Genomic DNA, 5,814 nt, shown 5'->3' with positions numbered 1-5,814 from the left:
AAGAAACAAGAATTGTCCATTTTGATTTTAAGGTGACTGTGTGATGGATCTTCTGACTCTTAAGGGGTTGTAGTGTTCAGATGTCCATGACACAGAAGAGGGGTATAACTGTGGTATTGCTGTAAATGTCCTTTCCCATGTTTTCAATAAACAGATCCGTGCGGAGGTCTCTCGCTGATGGACGCAGCAGCCCGAGGGCCTTTGATTTCTATCAGATGCTGAAATGCTTCATTACCAAGTGTGCAGTAAATTATGTCCAAACCAATTATTGTTGTGCAGCAGCAGTCGGTGGGGGTGTAAAGTTTAACTATAGGCTACTTGGTTATACTTTAGGGACAAAATTGTCTCCAGAAGTGAGTTAATCTGAGGAAACCTCTTCAAAATGATCCAGAAATAAAGTAAATCATGTGAAGCTTTCATGTGTTCTTCTAGGGTTTATGTTAGCCTGTAGTAACTTTATATCTAAACAATACAAGTCTATGATATGTTCTTCCAATTAATAGAACGTTTGATCAAAGTTATGTGGTCTTTAATAAGGTTATGAAAACGTTTGCACAAAAACATTGTTTATACATCGTTCATGGAGCTATTTTTTCTAAAACGTTTTGTTTGAGTGATCATCTAACATTGTTTAATGTTTCAGACCTTCGTTCATCTTCGGAACACAAATTAAGATCTTTATGATGAAATCTAGAAGATTTCTGTCCCTCCACTGACAGCTGCACAGCTGCCACGCTTTGAAGAGACTCGATCACTTTATGTGATGAATAAATTAAATTTAGTCTTTTATTCACATATAAACATTCATCAACTGATCAGTTGTGGTAAACGGAAGCATGTTTGCGTGACGTGTGAGAACCAGAGAGGGTCATTCTCATGTGACGCAGCATGTTTGAGCTTCAGCGAGAGGTTTGTTCTCGCGCGTCGATCAGGTTCGGTTGAGCATCTGTTTATGTTCACTGATCAGTGTTTACATGTGAATAAAAGCCTAAATTCAATCTGTTCATCATATAAAGTGATCGAGTCTCTTCAGAAAATTTGGACTAAACCACTCTATTCATATGGATTAGTTTTACGATCTCTTTATGAACTTTTTGAAGAGTCAGAGTGGTAGTTGTGTTTTCTGTCAGGGTTATGCTGTGCTAATAGGGAATAGAAAATATGATTAGCTCAGTATTGAAACCATTACGCCTGTGGAAAGTCCTCATGATGACAGGTGTGCCAACATGTGTGCGCGATTTACAGAGGCCAGTAACTGCTGCACATTTGTGCTGCTAAACGCGTTTGATCTTGACAACACACACACACACACACACACACACACACACACACACACACACACACACACAGGAATCATGAAAAAGTGCTATATAAAGAAAGTTCTGTAAATGTTTATTGAAGTTTACAATTCATGTCATTTAGGCTATTCTAAATTACATCAATAAACTTCAGTGCATCTTAAAAAAATGATCCTGCCCACTAAATATTATTATCGTCTCTTTTCAGTATTTCTATATTTCTCCATCAGCTCTATAAAGACAAGCCTTCACACCAGGAGAGATGGGAGCATCACATGACGCAGGCCAGACTCGAACCTGCAGCTTCCACGTGAGCTCAACATGTAATGTCGGCCCAGATCCGGCCCACATCTGATCCACGTGTAATCCACATGTACCAGATATGGGCCGGATCTGGGCCACACTATGTTGCTGTCTGAGAGGGCTGTTAACGGGGAACGTCCTCAGGGCTGACTAATGTTGTGGCAAGATCCTCTCAAAGTTATGAACAGTACCGCAATGAACGGTATTCCCGTAACGTTCGTTCAAAATAACCTTTTCTTTAAAGGGTTAGTTCAACCCAAAAAACAAAATCGAGTCACTGATTCGATTCGTAAAGCTCTGAAGCAGTGTTTTGAAATCGCCCATCACTATATTGTTAAGTCGTTATTTTGTTTTTTTGGCGCACCAAAAATATTCTCGTCACTAGAGGAAATGTCATTGCTGGCTATGCAGGCCTCACTGAGCCATCGGATTTCATCAAAAATATCTTAATTTGTGTTCTGAAGATGAACGAAGGTCTTACGGGTGTGGAACGTTATGAGGGTGAGGAATAATTGACATTATTTTCATTTTTGAGTGAACTAACCCTTTAATGATGTTAGCACAAAAACATTATTTATACATCGTTCATGGAATGTTTTTTTCTGGAACTTTTTAGTTGGACGTTTGTTTAATGTTTGTTTCTACTTGTTTCAGAACATTCAGAGAACATTCTAAAGTAACATTCCCATAAAGTTTGAATGTTCCCTTAACGTTCACATAACCTATATAAAACGTTTCTGACTTTATGAGATGGAGCTGTTGTCGGACTGTGAGTGTGTCTTTAGTTTGTTGTGATGTTTCTCGTGAGCAGTACGGTGTGTTTCTCTGATCTGATGCGATCCTGTTTTCCTTCCTGCGGAAACCGCCTTTAATTTTCATCCTCATCAGGGTCGAGCTTCGAGTCTACAGAGACAAAATCCAGCAGTTAAGATGACTTATTTATTTATATTCGACATTTCTAAGATCAGTCTCTGCTGCTCCCTTTGACACGCTCGAGTTACAAGAGATAAAACGGTACATTAACTCCATCTGAGTGTGTGTGTGTGTGTGTGTGTGTGTGTGTGTAGGGAGCGCTGTTCTGCTGGTACTGAGACTCGAACCCACGACCTTTGGGTCACAAGCCCGACTCTCATGTTGAGATTGGCTCTTCATACGGAAGGATGAAGCGATTTGAGATCAGAGAATCAGTAATTCTGTGAGTGTTTGACTGAATTATGTTCAGGTGATTGTTTGTGTCCCAGAGGCCCCTGAGGGCCAAATGAAGCAGATGAGCTCAGAGGGGGCGTGTCAGATCCTGTGGGCGTGTCACTTTATCTGATGCTCATTGAGTACATCATACATGTGCTGTGAGGCGCTGTTGCTAAGGGAGGTGGTTGCTGTGGGCAACGGTAACGGTTACCACGTCTCTGTGTGGTTTTGATAAAGTCTGATTTATGCCACGATGACACTTTTCTGATTCACTGCAGGTTTATTACAGTGTTTGCACAATACATATTATTTCAAAGCAGCTTTAAAGAAAGAAAATGCTTGTTTCACAATCCAGAAGCAAAAAGAAGAAAAGGAAGCTCACATTGCGTTCCACTAAAGAAGTGTGAAGAAGTGCCAAGTTCAAAACGTTTTCAGCTCTTCGTCAGGGAGAATTACAATTCCAAGCAAATCCGGCAGAGAAGCTAAATGTGAACCTTCATGAGTACAACACAAGGATGATATTAAAATATGAGGGTAATATTTAATCGATTTGAGGCCGCTGAAGTGTGTGTGTGTGTTTAGGTTCTTCTCACCTTTGAAAACCGCTTGTTCTCCTTCAGGTCCTCTGATGGCTCGCCTCTTTGGTTCGGTCATATTTAGCAGAACTAATGAATTACTCTGTGCGTAACTGAGCATGATAACGTCACCTGGACCTGATTGAAAGCATGTTTCCACATTTCAAATTCTGTTTAACAGCACAATACTCACATTTAAAGGGACAGTTCACCCAAAACTGATCGTTCTGCTGCTCGCGGAGCGTCTGGACGTGTGGAGCGGCTCCAGATGTGATGCTGAAGCAGCAGATGAAGGCTGACAGCGCAGAGAAACCTTCATTCAGTGTCTCTCTCGGTGTCTTAATTTCAGTTTCAGCGATCGTGTTTGTCGAGAGTGACGCTGACGCGGAGCGATGGAACGATGAAAGGCGTCATTTAGAGCAGCTCGACATCAAAGCCCCGAGAGCCACATTATACAGGAATGCCAGAGGAAACCATGCAAAAAATAAAATGGCATTTTCTGTAAGGGTTAATTAGAGCTCAGATCCTGTTTCATTGGAGAGGCAATTTGCTCTGCCGTTTTCTGAAGACCGTCGCGACTGCCAGATTTCAGTCGGTGACAGACTAATCTAGATGTTTTTGTTTTTAAATGTTACATGTTCTCATCGCTTCATTTGCTGAACAGCGAGAGTTTATGAAGGAACTTGATCTTCAGTGTTTTAAACCTTCTTTTGGTCTGTGAGACTCTGGAAATGTGGTTTCTAATTACAGTCTCTCACAATGAGCCTGCGGTAATTAGTCTTTTATACAGTACAGTCTGCTCACATTTTCCATTTGAATCGTGTTATTTCTCTTTACTGCTTCAGTGAGACAGTAAATCTTGAACCGTATTATCAGCTGACGCAACAATCAACGTCACTGACGCAGCGAACAGGAAACGTTCTCTCAAAGTAATGAACAAATGTTCTTCCAGTAACGTTATCTGGTCTTTAATAATGTTCTCAAAACGTTAGCACAAAAACATGATTTATACATCGTTCATGGAACGTTTTTCCTGAAACGTTTTAGTTGGATCTAACATGATGAGGGTTTCTAAATGATGACAAAAAACTATTTTTGAGACACAGGCCCAGTCAAGGCATGAAAGAGCCTTCTTTTCAGCCCCAGTGCATGCTGGGAAGGGCGTCTCTCTCTGTCAGAGTTTGGCAGACTCACACTCGCTCCTTTACTGAACCTGAGATCAAACATCTGAGAGAAACACAGTTTACTGTAAAAGAGAGACTGACATATTAATGTATATATCTATTTATATATGTACACACACACACACACATATATATATAATTTCTATAATTTTCCATGATTAGATTACATTCACAAAGAAAGAAGCTACAGCTGGTGAATCATGTTCATGTCAGGCCTGTAAATGGCAGTGTCAGTTCTCTCAGCTGTTCTTCTTGTGTTTGCCTGATTTCTAGTTAATCTCCAAGGTTACTAATTAGTTAATCATTCTGTTCAGGTGTTTCCTGTTGAGTTCCCTCCTTCAGTCTGTGTTTTTATTCTCTCTGGTCTCTTCTCGTTTCAGTTTATGTAGCTGTTTTCTTATTCCAGTGATCTCCTGTGTGTTTACCAATAGAGTGATTATTAAAGACAGTTTATCTCCCGCGTATTCGTGCGAACTATTCGAGCACAGCGTTACAGAAGAACGGACACTCAAGACTGAGTATTGTAAAAAGAGATGGACTTGAGGCCGATTTATTCTTCTGCATCGGACCTACGCTGGAGCCTCTGCGCTGTAGGCTATGCGTCAGTTTTCATTCATACTTCAGCGTTGTTGTCCGTGTCGATGTGCATCATGCAGACCGCTAGTGTCCGCGGTCATGTTGAGTTTCAAGGCAAAAACTGGAGAAGAAGCAGCTCGTCATGTAAGTTGTCAGAGAAGCTTCAGCAGTGATTGAGGCAAATAGGCAACATCTTTTGTTGCAGCTTTTGTTGTGTGTTTTTTATTCCTATGGAAGTTAAAAACGCTCGCTCTTTTCCGCTCGCTCTGTAGAGAATTGACGCGCCGTTACATTTGTGGAGAGGTGAGCGACAGGCTACGCTGCAGCTACGGCGTTCACTCGACGCAGAAGAATAAATCAGCCTTTCGTCCGGCTGCTTTGCTTGGATCAGGAGCCGCAATGAGGATCACATCCGTGGAATTCTCCATCTGCCGAGCCTAACGGACTTTCCAGATCGCGTCTTCTTGTACGCCAGCTTCAACGCCTCCTGGATGCTGGTCCTCAGGGAACGTTCGGCGAGTTGGTGGAGTGTGTGCTGGAGAACTGCGACTCGCCGTTTACCATCGGCACTGCTGAGGTCACCAGCCCCGCTCCAAACACTGATCCAGAGAGCAGCATTCACCGGCCGGAAGCTACATGGACCAATCGCTAGGGTTGCCAGGTTTTCACAATAAAACCCGCACAATTGGT

The 5,814-nt window shown here is 41.9% G+C and overlaps 1 long non-coding RNA gene across 1 annotated transcript; it reads right to left on the bottom strand.

The window, feature by feature from the left end:
- Positions 1 to 2,174: 2,174 nt before the first annotated feature.
- LOC125266128 lies at positions 2,175 to 3,774 on the bottom strand. Its single transcript, XR_007184444.1, has 3 exons — positions 3,383 to 3,774; positions 3,172 to 3,283; positions 2,175 to 2,504 (listed from the first exon to the last, which is right to left on the bottom strand). It is a non-coding gene; the product is annotated as an uncharacterized LOC125266128 (long non-coding RNA).
- Positions 3,775 to 5,814: the final 2,040 nt, after the last annotated feature.

The sequence above is a fragment of the Megalobrama amblycephala genome, linkage group LG4 (genome assembly GCF_018812025.1).
Source record: "Megalobrama amblycephala isolate DHTTF-2021 linkage group LG4, ASM1881202v1, whole genome shotgun sequence".
In the NCBI taxonomy this organism is placed as follows: Eukaryota; Metazoa; Chordata; class Actinopteri; order Cypriniformes; family Xenocyprididae; genus Megalobrama; species Megalobrama amblycephala.
This window is presented reverse-complemented; position numbering and strand designations above follow the sequence as displayed.